Consider the following 19560-nt stretch of genomic DNA (forward strand, 5'->3'; position numbering starts at 1 on the left):
AGCGCTGCCCTGGAGAGAAGACTGACGCTAGCAAGCCCGTGAGAAGCCTATCGCTCTAGCTGAGCGGAGGGCAAATGGGTGCGCAAACTTCACCAGCGTCAGGAGAATGAAAGGATCAAGATGCTAGAACTATGTTGGAGATGAAATGGATAAGGCTTTTCAAGTGACTCTGTCGGACACAAGAAACTGGAGTCAATGATCCCACTGCACCGAGTTGCCGTGAAAACAGCTTGGCAATGAAGGTGTCGGCGGGTAGAAGTGGGACTGGAGAGGAGAGGGTGGGCAGGGGACCCCCTGATGACACCACCGAAGGAGGTAAAAAGAAATCAGGGGACTTGGCTAGCATAAAGGAATTTTGATTCGTCTGTCCCGTATAGGCTCGTCCTGCCAACTATTTCGCCCCGAATGGAGCCAGAAACCCTCCCCAGCTTTGGCCGAAGCGTCCCAGCAAAGGCATAGGCAAGGGCAGCCCAGGACTCAGCCCCTGGCCACAGCCTGCACGGGGACCCTCAGCTCTTCCTTCTGCAAAATGAAATCCACTGGGTGTGTGGGGGGCAGGGAACCCTTCTTAGGAAAGCCAAGCCAGGCTCTGGCTACTGCTCTGGCAGGTGGGTGGTCCCTCCTTATGGGGGCGTGGGGCCGGCCCTGCACGTCGTCCAGCAGCAGGGCGGTGAGGACAGGTCGTGGAGGGGAAACATGAGATCCAAAGTACCTTCTCCAGGTTGGAAAGGCACGCTACCTTAGACGCAAACAACACGTTGTCAACAGAATATGGAAACAGCTGTTCTCCCACGGAATAGAATTTGGTGATAAAGTCAGTGTTCTTTAGCCACAACAGCAAGGAGAGAACACGGTGTGCAGAAATGGAGTCCTAGCATTGTGCCTTCCATAGAACCTGCAACAACTTACGCTTCAACAACAGTAACCACTGTTGGCCTATCACACATAACGGATATTTGCAGCGTGCGTGCGTGTGTGTGTGTGTGTGTCTGTGTGGGTTTGCATGCCACGGCAGACACATTTGGTTTTCATTGTCCTTGACTGACTGGAGGAGTAACAGCTCTCTCCTCCCCGGAGAGGACGTGTGGGTCAGCCCCGACATTTTCCAAGCCCAGCATGTGGTTTCCGTCACATGTCCCTTATTAAAGTCCGCGGGAGCTATGTGGGGGTCGGGGAGCGCGTGGCCCCCAACACTCCCGGAGGAAAGGGGGCACGAGGACCAGAGTTAGTAGCCAGAGCAACACATAACAAGGTGTGTCATTCCAGACCGGGTCCCCGTGGTCCTGATGTCAGTGACGGACTAGAGCCCCGGCGTCCCCAGGCAGCAGGACCTTGCCTATCGATTATGCATTTCATGGTCACGCCAAGAAGAGGCGGGCTGAGGACTTGGGAGAGCACGTGCGTTGGGGCAGATGGGCCCTGCTGGCGGGCAGACAGCAGGGAGAGGCTTGGAACCCCCAACACCAGCCTCATCCAAACGGGCTCAGGGACAATCAGGGCTCCAGCAGAGACGGAGGTCACCTTACACTTAAGAAAGGCGTAGGTGGGGATTTTCCAGTTTTGTTCTTACAAAGGGGAAGAAAAAACCCAAAGCCACAATTCAAATAAAATGAATATTTGCTTTTTCTTCATCATTGGAGATATGTCCCCGTCACCCTGATTATCATGTTTCCATACTTCTAAAGAAAGAAAAAAGGATCTGCAATGGATATCCACCTATACTCTCAAAGAAAAGCATGGAGTGACCTTAGATGAGAACACCTATCACATTAATGCCAGGCATATGTAGAATTTCACCGGGCACCTGGCTGGCTTCATTGGTAGAACATGTGACTCTTGATCTCAGAGTTGTGGGTTCGAGCCCCACACTGGGTATAGAGATTACTTTAAAAGAGGAAGAAAGAATTTCATTTTCCTTGATCCTTTCTCATTTTTATCTTCTTTTTTCCTCTGGTAAGTCCTAGTCAGTCATTCAGAAAGCGTTCACTGAGAGCCCACTAGGGGCTGTTTGGGGTCTGGTGACAGAGCTGCAGGCAAGCCAGAGCAGACCTCGCCCCAACCTCCCCCCCGCCCAGGCTACCAGTCCATTGAGGAGACAGACAGACAGCAACACAAACAGGACACACAGTCTGTGGAGAGCAGGCCTCATACAAGAATGCCACAACATTCTAAATGTCATGTCAGAAGCCAATGCTTGGGTGCTAATTTAAATACGGGGGACAGAGGCCTCCCAGAGGGGAAGCAGGCAGAGCTAGAACAGGGAGGACAACATTGGGGGGGGGGAGGGACAGGCGGTTGGACCCCAGTACAGCCGGCGGGTATCTTGCTCTTCCTGAGGCCAGGTGAGGGTATCCCGGTCCAAGTCCCCAGCTCTCGGGTGAGAACTAGATCCTCCCCTGGAACCCCGTTCTCCTCATGGGCCCCAGGTGGCTCGCTGCCTTCATCCCTTCCCGTGTGCGTGCGTGTGTGTGTGTGAGCACAGGTTTTCCTTCGACTCTCAAGTCCATTTTCTTGGCCTTGCCTCCTCTTACCTCCTGCGATGCTTCACACCTTCCTTCAAGCCACAGTTTCAGTCTTTCCAGACCACGCGTCCTGCTTACGTCAGCATGTCCTTCCAGGTCCTCACGATCCACGTGCCGCTCTCCCGTGGGCTCTTCGCCCGAGAACACACCAGTGACCGTGCACGGGGCCGAGGATGGGGGTGGGGGCAGCGCCTGACTGCGACCACGGAGGCTGCTCTCCCCGGGAGGGGGAGGGCTGCAGGGACCGCGACTCCGGCAGGACGGCAGGAGGAGCCCGAGCGGGTCGGGCAGCTGCTGCCGGTGTTCTGCCTCTCCTGCCCCCTTCTCCGTGGGCTCAGAACCCTGTTCACACGGCCCAGCAGCACAGGTTCCTGAGCCGTAGCGGACGCTGCCGGGCACCCAGACCCCAGCGGCCGCGCGCGCGTGCTGGCCCTCAGCGGCTCCCCCTACCCCGTGGCGGGGGCGCGGCCCTGGGCCGAGTGGAAACCATCCCACCTGCAAGGTCATCGTCCACACCTGGCTGGGGCCCGGGTCGGCGGAGCCCCGCCCTGCTCAGCCCCCGGCCCTGTGCCCTCTGTGTCCTCCTTCCCCTTTCCTCAGAGAGCTCCCTCACTCCCCCTGCCCAGGGAGCCCCTGGACAGCCCTGTGTTCTGGGAAATCTGACCCAAGGCCAGCCTGTTCCTCTCCCGCAGACCTAGTTACTTAGATATTCCATGCACTAGAGACTTCTCTCTTCTCTTCCCTTCCATCCTAGGGCCCCTTCTGAAGACCGGTTAGAAGGCCATTTCTTTCCCGCTCTGGCAGCACATGAGTCTTGGTTTTTACACTTAACAATCCAGGAAGCTGTGTTCCAGAAAGGAAATGGCAGTTTGCAGAGAAGCAAGGGTGGCCCCTCCGCCCACCTCACGGAGCAGCCGCTCGTTCAGGGCCGCGGAGGGCGAGCTTGGGGAGCCCACACGCTTACAGGTGATGGGCTGCAGGGGCTCTAGGGAACCCGGAGGAGCACCCATCTCAAGGACTTATCAATGCTTTTCTCACGGATTTTTTTGGAACCGGAATTTCTTGGTTCGCCAGCCACGTTGGCCACGCACAACTTTGCCTCCTCCTGGGGTTTGTTCTCGTGGGGCCCCTGCCTTCCCATGCGGCCTCCCCCGGGTGCTCCCTATGGGAGAGGCTTAGGAGGCTCGCATATTCCATCCTAGGTCTCCTGGTGAGAACAACAAACCAGCTTTGCTGATGGTAGGGAATCATCTGGCTTGTCCATTTTGTGGTGGGTGCGCTCAGTTTCTATCCTGGGAGATGGGGATGCGGCTTCTCTCCACCAGGACACCACTCCTTCCAGCCATGGCTGCTCCCCACTGCCGTCCAAAGTGGCCCCCGGGGGGCTGCCAGAGAGGACGCTGCCGGCACACAGGGCACGCCAGTGTAGGAGCCCACCCCTAGGGGGGTGCCTCGCTCTGTCCTCCACTCTGGCGCCCATGACTTTCTTTCAAATCCTTTATATTTCAGCCAAAACGAAACGGCACTCTGCTCCCTAAGCATGCCCTGTATTTCTGCCTCCACATGGGCTCTTATTCCATCCTTTCTGCCAGGCCTGCCCTGACCATCCTTTCTCAAAATCTACTGTAGGTCGGAGAGAAACAGCTCTGACTGCCTCCATCAGACGCAAGCTTTTCTTCCCGAGGGTCCATAGGATTTCATCTCCTCTCTTAGAGCAGCTCTTGTTCCAGCTCGTGGGTTTGAGTCGGCCCTCCAGGACTGTGGTCTCCTGAAAAGCAAAGAGCACGACTGCTCCCTCTCTGACCCTTTCGTAAGTCCACGCTTTCCATTCACTCCACCCCCGTGGATTGTCCCTGCTTCCAAAGGCCATCCCTGAGCGCCCTACCCGAAGTGGCCTTTCGTGCTACCAAACACAATCCAGCATTCCTACTGCTCTACTGGCTGCAAATTGTCTGTCTCTCTCCCTGGGATGAAATGCCAAGAAGACGGGGACTCAGGCTTGTGCACGTCCAAGGCCCGCACAGCACTCGGTACAGGTGCTCAGAGAGTAGTTGGCTGAGCAGATTGGTCCATCAAAAAATGCATGAACGCAGCCTGTGTGGGGCTGGGATTTTGCAGATGGCTTTCCAAGAGCGAGCAGGTGGAGAGCCCCCCGGCCTCTAGGGATGTTGGGCTGCAGCCCCGTGATGTGCCGGGTCAGTCCGAGGGCTGTTCGCCCCGGAACCACCCCTGCCCGCTGCGTCCTCGTCTCTCTAAGCAGTCACAATCCACATGAGCCGAGCAACCCGTGTCCCACAGTCGGACCTGTTCTCGAGTGCCTCGTGAGCTTCCGGGAGAAGCGGTGGCCTCATAAAGTTTAGGAAGAATGAACAGAAGTTAAGGCCAAGTGGAAGAAACAGCATGAGAATCTTTGTGACTCATATCAAGTCTCACTCAGCTCCTCCCCCTGCGCGCTCTCAGGGAGGCCCCTGGCGGGTGAGGTCCCGAGGGAGGGGGACTGGCTCTTCGATGCCGCTTGGGTGGTGCTGAGGGCTCTCCTCTGCACCTGCAGGGGGCGATTTGCAAAGGTTTTCTCCCGCTGTCGCTGTCGGGACCTCAGTGAGGGGCAGGAGACAGACTGCTCCCCGGGTGCAGAGTGTGTCAGCGTGGGTAAGAGGGCCTTTGTGTCGGTCGCAAGAATGTCTCACCGTATGCGAAATGAATTAAGAGAAGTCCAAATTAAATAGGGATTACATTGATCCCCTTTAAGGGTTTTCAATTCATATTGGTGCTTTTTTTTTTTTTTTTTTTTTTGTGGGAGAGCACTAAACCGAAACAGACCCGCCCTCAGGCACTGGGGTCCACAGACCCAACAGGCCAGGAATTCCTTGTGCAAAACAGCCACATGTCCCCCCACAACTTCTCCCCGCAGGGGCCCCTAGAAGCCAAGACCCGTCAGCACCTGGTGCGCAGGGGGTCCTTTATTCCTCTCACTGTTCTCTGGACACCAGGCAACCATGAAAGTAGCCATCGTGGCATAAACATCCCCCCAAGCACAATCTTCACCTCTGGTGACCTAGGAAGGTGTTTAGCTTGGACCTATTCACCCCATCCCCATCCCCGTCCCCGCCCCCATGAGTGAAGACGCCCTCGGGCTGAACCACAGATGCATTTCGTGGAGAACATTCTCAGTCACTGCCCATTAAAAGGCAAACAGACTGGTGCTTCTTTAAGGTTATAAAGAGAAACTCATTTACGTACATCAAATTTACAACTCCTTCATGGGCGTTTCGGATGTTCCCACTGTGTGAAGAGCTTGCCACGTTCAATCGTTCAATTGATCCCACTATGGACTCACTTCTCAGGAATGCTTTCTCAACGTTTCCACCCAGTGCCATGAAGCTGAGCCCGAGGAGCAGAGCCGTCCTGGGGGCCGGGTCTCAGCACCCACCTGACACACACACACTTTCTCGTGGGACGTTTCTCCGATGAATCTGGTCTCTGGCCGGCTTTCTGAGAGGGACATGCATCATTCCCATGGCCTGACTTGTGTTGCTCGAGCCTTAAGAAAGAATTGCGACTGGAAGGACTTCAGATATGGTAGNCGGGGGGGGGGGGGGGGGTGGCACCCAGTGTGGACCTTGCAGACTTGAGTGTCTGCAGCTGGAAGAGGTTGGGCAAGACAGGTGAGGGGACAGACCCAGCGGAGGTCAAGAAACAGGCAAGAAATGGCTGAGAGGCGGGTCTATGGAAGGGAGATGTAGCAAAGGGTAGAAAAAGGAGTTGGGCAGCCAGGGGGCCAGTTGAGGCTTCATGCAGGAGGTAATGAAGCACTGCCTGATGTGGGGCCAGGAGAGACAGAGCAGACTCATATGTTCGTCAGGCTCGTGAACTGGCTGGGAAGGTTGGCTGGCTATTGCAACGATCCTGGCAAAAGGGACTGGGGCCTGCATTGGCACAGTGAGACTGGAGCCAGGGAGGAAAATGTGGGAGAGATCCAGCTGCTGTGTCAGGCCTGGAGATCTCAGAGCTAAGTCATCCATCAATATAAAATGTTTCGAATGTGCAGATTTCTCCTTCATGGTTTTCCTGGCAGAAAGAAGACTTAATTCAAAGACAACCCAAATATGAAAAAAATCAAGGATGTGGGAAATAAGAAACACAATTTATATCAAGAACTTTGGCCCAAATGGACCAAAGGGAAGGTTTACCTTCCCATGAATCATTTAGTCAGAGGGGGGAACAAAAGGCAAGAAAGTTTCTTTCTGCCCCCTGGTGGCTTTCGGGAGAATTGAACTGGAAGGGCAGAACGACGAAAGGGGACCAGTTTCTCCACCTTGTGCCCAACGTCAATGGAGCAAACACACCTCCAACCACAGCGAAGACGGTTCAGACGTCCTGACATCTCAGGTCTTCTGCCTGAGGTCGGTGAGCAGGGGTCGGGCCCCGCCAGCGTGGTTCGCCGCGTGTGCTGCCCCGCCGGACAGTGGACTTGGCCACACAGACTGACTCCGCTTGCACTGAGCAGTTTCTAGAACGTGACCTGGGAGCAGAGCGTCTCTGACAATGGTCAGGAAACCGCTCCCCCGGCCTCCATGTCGAATCGCCCTGGCCCAGGCGCTGGGCACACAGCAGAATGCACTTTTAATTAGGTTGGGTTTTCTGGTTTGGGGGGGTGTTTTGGGGGGGCGGTAAAAGCGACCAATCTATTCCCAAATTCCATCTTCCAGCTCCCCTCTTGTCCCCCACTCGGGTGGCATTCCACAGCCCTGTGTAACATCTCTTCGTTTCCACTCGAAAAAATGTGCTTTTGATTTCTTGACCTTTTTGATAATGGTCTTCAGCTAACGTGTGGCCCTGTGAAAAGCCAATTTTCGGAGGTAATGTCTCTTCCAGAATTTGCCTTTATGCAGAAGAATAATGCAGGAGGACGAAGAAAAGTAGGAGCAGTTGGGGGCTGGCTGAAAACAGTCCAGTCATTATATGTTAAACTGTAACTGGATATGACAGCCCGCTGTGCGGAGCACTTGGTGTGGCCTACGAAATGCTGCTGTTTCCAGATAGCCTGTTGTTAGTTTTGTCTCGAACAAAACAAACCAAAATGCGCATAATTGTACCAGGCCTCAAAACCCATTTTATTCTCCCAGTATACCAAGGAAATCCTGAATGGTGGTGCCACTGGAGAGAGGGAGGCCCTCCGTGGGCTCCTATGAATAATTGTTTATCCACATTCTATTAGAGAAAGGCCAGCCAATGGAAAGTTCCTACCCTTCTGACATTAGAGCGCCCTTGGTGAATGGGCATTTCAAATGGAGTCTAATTCCATAGTCCCCAAGACCTGTTTCAATATGGTGAATTTTGCAGAGAACTGTAACCTATCCAGTTAATAGAATCTTTTTGTTACTTTCACAATTTCAAACAGGAATATTTGAATGCATTATACCCTTTTTCCTGTAGCAGAGCATACCGAATGTACTGTAACTGTGTCCTTAACAATCATTACCAACGTCAACTCTGATTGACCTGATGATGTCGTGGGCTCAGGGGCTGTTGAGATGTTTGGGGTTCTATGCCTTGGATTGGTAGGGTTCACTCTCGTTTCTTTAATATTTTGTTAATACTTCGTTACCTGTCTTTTCGTGGACATCTGCTTTGGGCAAGGTGTAATGGGCTGTGCCGGGCGAGGCTACTTCTCCACCTACTACTACCAGCTGGCTCCACCTGCCCAGTTCGACTCTCCTATGAGGAAGCTGAGGTTTGCTTGCCTTCTGGTCCTGGCCTAAGGTGTCACAAGTGATCCGGGGACTTGAACCTGGTCCAGCTTGTCATCGAAGTCCAGGTTCCCTCCATGTTTTGTTTTGTTAACTTACTAAGGTTAATAGAAGGATCTGGTTGCTAGTGGAATGTGGTCAGAAGGTGGCTCGAGGTCTGCTGTTGGCGCTCCCCACCCTACAGGGTGTCTTCACTCCTCCAGAGCAGGTCCCAGCACCGCTGTCCCTGGGGGCAGTGTTGAACGTCAGTGGCCATACTGGGAGAGCTGGCCAGGGGGTGATGCACACCCTTCCATTAACATGTCATTTCCAGCTCACTTTATCCTTTTCCTCTGGCACCAAAAATTTCTTCTCCTTTGGCACCAAAAATTTCTTCTCCTTAGGCCACACGGCCCAGATGACTTTCCCATGAGTAAGGCGTGAGCCTGGATTCAAGCCCAATTTAGCTTCTAAGACGCAAGTTGTCTGTTTCTTTTTTCTTTTTTTTAACCCTACTTTTGGACACTCCATTCATGTTCCAGATGGTGAAGTGCCCGGATAAGCAACCTGCGGATAAGCAAGGCCTGACACTCATCCTCACTCGCAGGCAATGCTGACATAGGACAGTTTCCCTATCTCAACAAAGGCCATAAAGGAGTCATAGAAATGAATAATGTTCCTGTTATCGTAAGCTCAAAGTGTTCTCCAGACTTTCTCCTCCCAACTTGGATCCTTTATTTCCAAACTTCCTTGACAGCATCTTTGGTGACATTATCAGAAATATTCATTACGGCAAGCATGAACCCCCAGCGACTGCAGACGCGGAGCTCATACTTACACACACTTGGCCACACACGGATGTTTCTCTGGCCTTCTTATGAAAAGCATATGGAATAGAATTAAGTAAATCACAGTGTGGCTCTCAAGAATAGGCAGAAGACCGGGGAGACCAGAGATAGTGATCCTTAATTCCCGTAGGCATTGCCCCCACATTGTGCAGAGCCCCTGGAGGCCACTGACCAACCTCAGGGACTCCTGCCGACCCTCCCCCACACCAGCTCTGCTCACAGGTGGCCACAAACAGTCTGGTGAAGTGAATCCAAATGGATGTCTCCGTATCTAAATCACACGACTCTAGTGAAACACAAAGATCTCCACACTGAGGACACTGATAACGCAGTTTGGGTCAGATGTAGGCTGTAGTAGGAAAAAAAAACAATGGCAATCAAAATCACCCTTAAAAATACAATAGCAAAGGCATAAAGAACCTTTAAGGCAGACCTGTAAATCAATCTAATCTGTCTTCTGGACTTATTCAGGTGAGGTAACCACGAGCTGTGTATTCAACAGTATGAGAGAGACGTGTAAGGAGGATTTATTTTTCCCATTTTCTTTTGCACACAGGTTCACTGCATATTTTTGTAAGAGATGCATATAAATCCTTTTATTGGTATAGATTCAAAGATTTTTATTGATAAATCTATAAAATAATTTTTCTACCTGATCAAAATAAACATGTAACTAGAACTAGAAACCTGAAAGAAAATTTGAGATGCAATATAAAAATGGAAATAATAGGGATGCTTGGGTGGCTCAGTCGGTTAAGTGTCTGCCTATGGCTCAGATCATGATTTCAGGGTCCTGGGACTGAGCCCCGTGTCAGGTGCCCTGCTCAGTAAGGAGTCTGCTTCTCCCTCTCCCTCTGCTCCTCCCCTTGCTTGTACTCTCTCTCTCTCCCTCAAGGAAATAAAATCTTTTTTAAAAAAAGGAAATAATAGAGCACAATACTTTAGAAATGTTCTGAATTAATCTCTCATTCAAATTATTCATTAAACATTGTCACTGCACATTTTTTAACTTTAAAGATTTTTTTATTTACTGGGGAAGAGGGGGAGAGGGAGAGAATCTGACTCGCTCAGCGAGGAGTCTGACACAGGGCTCGATCTCACGACTCTGAGATCATGACCTGAGCCGAAATCATTTTGTCAGACGCTTACCCAACTGAGCCACCCAGGCGCCCCCATTGTTTAAATCACAGCGACGTGTGGCAGTTACATCAGGAAACTGAGGCAGCCTCATGGCAATGAGATATGTCAAATTCATTCGTACGGGCAGCTACACTTTAATCAAAGATGGGTCTAAATTGTTCAGTGTAAATTACAATGAGAAACCAGAAAGTGACAAAGTGAGTTGCACTAATTAAATGTTCTGCTGTATTAGCTCCATGGTGTTTTGCCACGTAGAAACGTGAAATGTATCAAACCATGACATTTTCATTTTGTAGGATGGCCTTCCTGCGGCACCATCCGCTAGAACTCGCAACAGTAGAATCGTTCTGTATCTGCACTGTCCAGTGTGGCAGCTCTGGTGGGTTCAGTTGTGTCCCCTGCAGGGGCGCCTGGCTGGCTCAGTGGGTAGAGCCTGCGACTAGATCTCGGGGGCATGAGTTCAAGGCCCCTGTTGGGCATGGAGCCGACTGAAGAAAAAGGAATTGTGTCCCTCCCCACCCCCTGGCAAAAAGATATGTTGAAGTCCTAACCCTACCTGCCCTGCTGATGTATTAAGAAAAGGTCATAGATTAGGGTGAGCCTACATCCAATATGACTGGTGTCCTTAGCAGGAGCTGACGTAGGGAAACACACAGAGAGAAGATGGCCTTGGGAACAGGGAGGCAGAAACTGGAAATGAGGTAGCTGCCGGCCAAGGAACACCGAGAATTGCTGGTCACCAGCCGCGGCTGGAAGGCGCAAGGAAAGATTCTGCCTGGATCCGCCAGCGTGAGCACAGCCCTGTCCATACCGTGACTTTGGACTTCCAGACTCCAGAACTGTGAGAATCAGTACGTGCTGTTTTCAGCCACACAGGTGGTGGTAACCTGTTACAGCAGCCCAGGGGCCCCCATGGCTCGCTATGAGCCCCTGAAATGTAGCTAGTGAGGCTGAGACTGAATTTTAATTGTAATTAAATGAAATAGACACGCGTGGCTACTGTGGACAGGGCAGCCTTATCAGTTTGTAGGACTTCTACAATAGTCCTATACGTCGAAACCCTTTTAGTTGACCCTTGAACAACACGGGAGTTAGGAACACAGACCCCCTGCGTAGTCAAAAATCTGCGGATAACTTTTGACTCCCCCAAAACTTAACTCCTAATAGCGTACTGTTGACCAGAAGCCTCCCCGATAACATAGTTGATTAACACATATTTCCTGTTATATGTGTCATATACTGTATTCCTACAATGAAGTAAGGTCTCTTAGAGAAAAAACCATGTTATTAAGAAAATCAAGGAAAATACACTGACAGTACAGTACTGTATTTATTGCAAAAAATCTGCATAGAAGTGGACCCATGCAAACCCGTGTTGTTCAAGAGGCAACTGTATTGAGTGGAGTGAATTAAAACTGAGAGTAATCATACCCTTACTAGTGACCTTCATTAAGCATACACTCTCTTTCACTGTATATGAATGTACATATAATCTTTGCTTTAATGGTCAATTAAACAACAAACATCAGCAATGGTTAGCTTCCAAATTCCAGTCTGGCCATCTCTGAACATTTCCAAATGTGCTGAAAGTATATAGAAGTGCCCACATACAACTGAGCTAAGATCCTTACGCTCTGAATTCACAAACCTAAAATGCTATTTTTCTTATTTCATGATCAAAAACTCTGTTAGTTGAGAGATGCTATTCAGACTCACTGAATACTGAATGAACAAAGTGTGATGAATGGGACTTCATGCAGTATTCATGAGTCCTCATTTAACACTAATTAAATAAAATTTTATACAAGGCCAGTGTTAAATGATTTTAAGACCCTGGCACAGACTGACAAAAGCATGAAAAATTAAGGTTCAGGGGAAAATATGATCCAAAAATCACAGAGTTGAGTTATGCAAGCAGGGAGCACAACATTTGTACCTTTTTGGTATAATGGCTTTAGCATGCAACATATGACTAATCTTAGAAACCACTTTTTGCCTATTGGTTTTAATCAGACTGTAATGATCAAAGAAAGAGGTATTTGTGCTAGTCACTCATGGTCTGCTTAATGCATACCAGACAAGCGAAGGAAGGCTTTCTCTCCTGCGAGGTGGCTGAAACATTTATTATTGAATTCCATATTAAAGGGTAATTCTTAAAAATCACAAATCCCACATAATATTAAGATTTGCTGGGCTAGATTCATTTTTTTTGTTTTTAAGATTTTATTTATTTGAGAGAGAGCACACAAGGAGAGGGGCAGAGGGGGAGGGAGAGAAAGGGACAGAAGCCCAAGCAAACTCCCCACTGAGTGCAGAGCCTAATATGGGGCTCGATCCCACGACCCCGAGATCATGACCTGAACTGAAATCGAGAGTCAGATGCTTAACCAATTGAGCCACCCGGGCACCCCAGGTTTTGTTTTGTTTTTGAACAGTATATCCATTTGGAATTGCATCTTCATATTGCAGGTGGAGAGACGCGGTGAGGAACCCAAGTGATAAAAATCTGCAAGCTATTTCGGAGCACTAAAGGAATAAAAACTTGGCACGCAGAATAGATTTAGCAACTTCAAATCTTGGTCTGATTGAGAATTAGACCGTCAATAGGAAACTGTTTCCTGGACAGGACTGGACTGAAGATACCAACTGCGACAACCAACTGGATATGAAAATGCAATTTTACTTAGAATTAAATCTTAAAAAGCCAACATATTTTTCAAAGTAAAAAACGTGGCTAAACTAACAATAGCCCACCCTTTCCTGGTACCCATTTTAAGGGCCTCTGTTGTATAAAGAATCAATGAATCAGAACCTTAATTTGTTTTAAATAATCTAAAGCTTTTAAATAAGACATTTTCTAATTGGAAATTTTACAGGCATTCAAACCGCAAAAATGGTAGGATAGTCTCCCAGAAAATATTTAGTTGAGGGACAATGAGAGGAGTTGCTACTAACTTTTAAAAGCTATACTTGAACCTTCAAGTTCGGAGGAAATCCCTACTGTCAGGGAAAGGCATAGGGAAAAGAACCATGTGACACAGTGTTACAAAGAACTGATGAGAACCATTAATGCCGGCCAATTACAACTCTGAGTGCCCATGAGGTGGGGCTCAAGTCTTGAGCCCCCTTTNTGTATAAAGAATCAATGAATCAGAACCTTAATTTGTTTTAAATAATCTAAAGCTTTTAAATAAGACATTTTCTAATTGGAAATTTTACAGGCATTCAAACCGCAAAAATGGTAGGATAGTCTCCCAGAAAATATTTAGTTGAGGGACAATGAGAGGAGTTGCTACTAACTTTTAAAAGCTATACTTGAACCTTCAAGTTCGGAGGAAATCCCTACTGTCAGGGAAAGGCATAGGGAAAAGAACCATGTGACACAGTGTTACAAAGAACTGATGAGAACCATTAATGCCGGCCAATTACAACTCTGAGTGCTCAAAGGATCCTAGACACAGTGGAGTATGTCTAATCGAACAGCCATTAAAACAATTATTTCCTCCATTACTTCCTCATTTATTTTCATGTTAACAATGGATTAAAATGTTCAAAATTATGAAACAATACACATGGCATGATCCCATTTTTATTTAAAAATAAAACAAGACCGGGGCGCCTGGGTGGCACAGCGGTTAAGCGTCTGCCTTCGGCTCAGGGCGTGATCCCGGCGTTATGGGATCGAGCCCCACATCAGGCTCCTCCGCTATGAGCCTGCTTCTTCCTCTCCCACTCCCCCTGCTTGTGTTCCCTCTCTCCCTGGCTGTCTCTATCTCTGTCAAATAAATAAATAAAATCTTANAAAAAAAAATAAAAATAAAACAAGACCTATACATCCATGTAGGTAGAAAAAAGTTTGAAAGGGTACATCAAAATGTGAATGGGAGGGGTGGTGGTTACTGATGGCATGGTAACTGATTTTGTATTTTCTTTGGTAGATTTTTCTACACTTCCTAAGTGTTCCTGGTGAACACCGTCCACTTCAAATAAGAAAAACAACAAAGCTACTTCCACTCTGGGGAAAAAAAAAAAGTCAGTGGGAATTATAACCAATATTTAAATCACTTGTAAAATAGGATTCATTTTATCCTAAACCTACTAGGGTCCTCTTTACTGTAAAAAAGACAAAACACTTGAAAACGTGTTCCATAAATACACTGTGTACTACTATGAACGATTAAAGTACACTTTGCTTTATGAGATATTTATTCGAATTTCTCTGTAAACTATGCTTTTTAAAAGAAATTGTATTTGAGTTTGCTACCTAAATCCTATGTCTAATCCCTGTGTGTAAAAGAATGTCTATTTCCTAATTTATCATGTGAAATCCAGATGTTTTACCTAAAGTGAGATTTATTTTATTTGTATTTATTCCAGAGAAAGGAATCCATCATGCTTTGATTTAGGTAACCAAATGATCTGGAATTCCTGTAATTACTGTAAATGAGATATATTATGATTCATACAGCCAATGTTTTACCTCTGTTTTCTGCACATTCTACAGGTAAATGTAGTAAAAAATTGAAAAGTATGGAGACATATGTCTTTGAAGTCTTGACCAGCATGAGCCACTGAAGATAGAAACAGCTTTATTTTTTTCATTCAACAGTTATCAAATGGACTGTTCAAAAGGCATACACGAGAGCAAAAAAATATCACATGCAATCAAACTTGTTTTGCTTTATAGTCACTGGTTTTCTTTTGGAAAAGAATACACATTTGAATAACTTCTAATTTAAACATTATGTTTCCATTTTACTTCCTTCTTTTCTTTAAAGTTAGCAACCACCAACACATTCTAGATAACTGGACATCATATTCTCATTTTTATTCACACTGCAGTAGTATAAAGCCTATAAAATCAAACCATATACTGCTCAGATATCTGAAAAGGCTCATTTACATAATAGATTCTGCTATGTTAAGAAACCGCACACAAGTGATATTTTGCAAAATGGATAAAAAATAGGATACGTTGTCTGAAAGCAAAGATAAACTAATAATTTCTTATCTAAATAATTTTAATCAAATGAATAATATATTCATTTGGTAATAGCCTCTTTTATAGAATATTAAAAAAAGTGCTCAGATTACATTTTTAAAAAATAATAAAAATCTCACAGAACTGGAAGAATTTAAATAAATACGGCAGCGTGGAAAACCTCGATTACATTTCTGCTCCCGAGACGAGGAGGCAGGTGTGAATTTACCTGCATCCAGAAAGGAACTACGACTCTAAGAGGGCAATGTGCAGCTTCCAGCCTTGAGAAGATAGAAACTGTCTTTGAAAGGTTCTTGAGTGTCTTTCTTTGGATGCAAGCCATGAACATAAGACCGGATTTCTCAGCTAGACCGCACGTTGACTGGCAAAGCTGGGTCACTTGCCTTGCTGTCCTTCTCTAGCACGCTAGTAATACTCAGCCAGGGGGCAAAAGAACAAATAATTAACTCATTAGGATCAATACACTCTCTATTCCCAGAAGAACAGCACATGAATACAGAAACTGAGCAGAAGAATCTTCGTGCCCAGCTCTCTCTGGCGGTTCACTGCAGCCAGCCTTGAATGCCGCCCTCAGGGGCAGCACCCCGGTTCCCACAGGGATGTGGTCACTCAATTTCCTCTGAAGGGACCCTCGCTGAATTCTGCAGGAGGAAACCAGAGTTGTGGTAAGATGTAAGAGCCAGGTTTTCTCTTCGTGGGATACTCAAGAGTTGTGATCTTCAGGGCTGCTGTTCCACCTGCCAACCACGGAGGTAAAAGCGGGTGTGACACAGCTGGTAGCAACGCGAACATTCCAACGCCAAGGGTACCAACGACCCTACCCCGCGGACTTCCCTAGTACTCAGATTACTCACAACACTTCTGAAGTTCTACTTCGAAACTTCTTTCAAAATTCAGGTATGTCCACAAAACAGTGTGTAGAGCATAATTCTATTTCTATCCAAATTATATATGTCTGTGTGTAGACAGATAACAATTCTCTCTGTCTCTGGTATGGTAGAATTTCAGATTATATTTTACTTTCTTCTTTACAGTTTTATTAATGTTTGCATTGCTTACAGTGAGTACCATTTTGTAATCCTAAAAACATTAAGCTATCTTCGTTTAAGAGGGAAAAAGAAAAAAAAGTTCCATAGATTCTGAACGCAGCTCCAAACAAGAGTCTATCAAACACTCTTGGGAGGCTATTTTGAAGAATAAAATCCCAGAAGAATGCAAAATCCACACGATCAGAGAAAATGGCTTTCCTTGCTGCTGTATCCTCAGTTGGCAAAGAACCTGCACGTGGCAGGTGTTACACACACACACACACACACACATACACACACCCTGTCTGAATGAATAAATACACAGTTTATTTGGATGCTGAATTTCTAGACATGTGATTTTTAAAATCACTGTTTTATGAGCCTTCTTTTAGCTAACTGAAATTATTTTCTAATGTCCTACCTAAATTCAGTGCATTTAGGAGAAAAGTTTAAAACCAGTAAGTGGGTTTCAAAGTACTACGTTTTATAATATGGTTTTTAAAAAGATCAATAGAAAACAGGCAAATGGGGAATGGAATGAACTCCGTGGCCAAGCAGCTGGCAGTAGATGGGGGTCAACTGAGAAAGAGCAAGGAAACTAACCCTCCTCTGTCGTCCATCGTCTCCAACCCAAGTCCGTTCTGTGAGCTGGTAGCGCTGAGTGTCCTCCTTGCTCCCAGCACAGCGCCTGCCACCTTGACGGGGTGGACAAAGGACATTTGCTGACGGGGTGAGGGGCCAAAAGAAAGTGAGAGGACAAGGAGCTAGCACTGCCGACTCCCGAATCAAAGGGCAAGAAGCGGATTGCTCCACCTCTTGCCTGGGAACAGAGGTCAAAATGATGCTTAGGCTTCATTAAACGTGATTTCTAGCACAGCTATAAAAGCAGTCAGATATTAACTCATTTTTTATCAATAACCAAAGGCAAGTGTCCTGAGTTCCAAGGAGTGAAAAATTTAGTGTATAGTTACTCCTGATGGGTCTTAGGTCAAGGCAGGAGCCAACATTTTTCTAAAAAAACAAAACAAAACAAAAACCTACAAAAACCTTCATTTCTTAGATTTTTAGAAATAGAGCAAATAATATATACAACTAGGGTAATGATATATTTTGTTGTCCAAACTGGGATACTTCTGAGAGTAAGATTACTTGAGAGCAATAATTCTCGGAAAAAAACAATTGTGTGGAGACAACAGACATGAGGGGAGCCGTCCTGGGTAAACGACCATCTGATGGTCACACCATGTCTTTTCTTTCCGGTCTGTATTTTCTTTTTCTGAGTTTTCTATCAACCACACAGCATTCGGCAGCTGAACACTGAGCTGCGGCATCAGTTCCGTTCTCCTGAGAGGCGTTTTCGAAGAGAGAACACCGACTCCGCACCTTCTCCCCCAGCCCCTACGGTCTTGCAGCATAAACTACTGTCTTACATGGATCTGAGAAAAGTCTGCTGTAATTTCTTTGACAAAAAAAGCACGACGGTGATTTAAAAGACTTAAGATCCACTTATTCCTTTTACTTTCCCAAATATTAACACAAGCAGTTTATACCGTATCTTGTTCATAAAAGAAACTTCCAAAATGATAAAACCCCCACGAGGAGATGAGGTCATGAACCTATTTTTAAAATCTTTATATTAACCAGGAGATTCTCACAAATACATCGCCACAAAATATTCTAGAAAAGCCATAGAAGAGTCAAAATAAAAAACATCTCATCTGTGGGCAGGCCCGGGAGTGCAGGGGTGCAGGGTGCGGGGCGCAGGGGTGCGGGGCGTGGATGACGTCAGTTCCGCAGCAGCAGCATCCGCTCAGAGCACGCCTGCCCCACCAGCCCCGCGTACTGCAGCACGGCCGCCTCCTCGCTTGGGTCCTTCTGCTGTTTCTTATAAACGCCGTAAGGCATTATGGCTTTCTTGTGGAACACCTGCAAACGGTCAGGCTCCTTACTGCGACCTTCGTCCACTGCAAGGACAAAGAAGAATCATTAAAACCAGTCACGTGTCAAACTACTTTTTATATTCGAGTGCAATGATATTTCATTCGAATAATAATGCCGCCTGAAGATGTCCTCCTGGGCAGAACGTTCCAACGAGGCTGTGCGGCAGGAGGGCTGAGAAGTCATAAGCAATGACAGGATACCCTGCTGACAGGTAAGAGCTTCTCTCCCCTGAGAGCGCGAAAACATCAGAAAAGAATTGTATGCAATTAAAAAACGGGCCTTCAACACATTTTCTCCTCACGGTCAAGCCTGCAACGGTCTTTCCTGAGTCTGAACTGAACTGATTTTGCCTCTCCCCCAAGCCGATGTCCTGTCTGAGGTTTTCATCGCTGCAGCCAAGCTTTCTGTAACTCGTGGGCCTGGGCGGACTCGAGCCGAGCAGGTCCTGGCACTGGGCGCAGGTTCTGGGGGCGGAGGGCAGATGCTTACAGCTCCCCGGGGGCATGGGGCAGGGATGGCCAGTGGCTGCGGCTGTCGGTTCTCCTCTTTCTTCAGATAAACAAAGCCCTGGCTTCTACAGGACACACTGGTCGCCTGGAGGTCAGCCTGTGTCCCAGCTTCCCCTGCAGTTGGGTACGGACTTGGGACCAAGCTCTGGCCAATGGGATACAAACAGAAGTGTCCCGTGGAAGTTTCTAGGCATCTTTTAGGAGAACAGCTGGTCTGTGCCCTTCAACCCTTCCTTCATTGTGCTGCCTGCAACATGAGGCACTAATCTCTCTCTCTCTCTCTCTCTCTCTCTCTCTCTCGATTAGATTTCCCTTAGGTCAGAAAAAACAAAAGCCAGAAGGAACCCGGGTACCTGAGGACTCCGTGTGATAAAACGACTGTACCAGCCCTGGACTACCTATGTAAAGAATTTCATAGAAAAAAGAAACTATCTTGTTTAAGCCAACTTACTCTAGGTTTCTACTACTGGCAGTTGCTCCTAATTCTAACTAATACAGGGAACAACTTTACACTATCAACTAAAATGTACCATGTCTTTTATCACTGACTCAGCCAGGCCACTTCTAAGAATCATCCTACAGCTGTGGTTCTCAACCCTGACCACATACTGGAACCATCCAAGGAACTTTTAAAAAATACCAAAAAAGGGGGCACCTGGGTGGCTCAGTTGTTAAGCGTCTGCCTTCAGCTCAGGGCGTGATCCCAGAGTCCTGGGATGGAGCCCCACATCAGGCTCCTCCGCTGGAAGCCTGCTTCTTCCTCTCCCACTCCCCCTGCTTGTGTTCCCTCTCTTGCTGGCTGTCTCTGTCTGTCAAATAAATAAAATCTTTAAAAAAAAAA

This window comes from Ailuropoda melanoleuca, chromosome 6, assembly GCF_002007445.2.
Source record: "Ailuropoda melanoleuca isolate Jingjing chromosome 6, ASM200744v2, whole genome shotgun sequence".
Taxonomy (NCBI): Eukaryota; Metazoa; Chordata; class Mammalia; order Carnivora; family Ursidae; genus Ailuropoda; species Ailuropoda melanoleuca.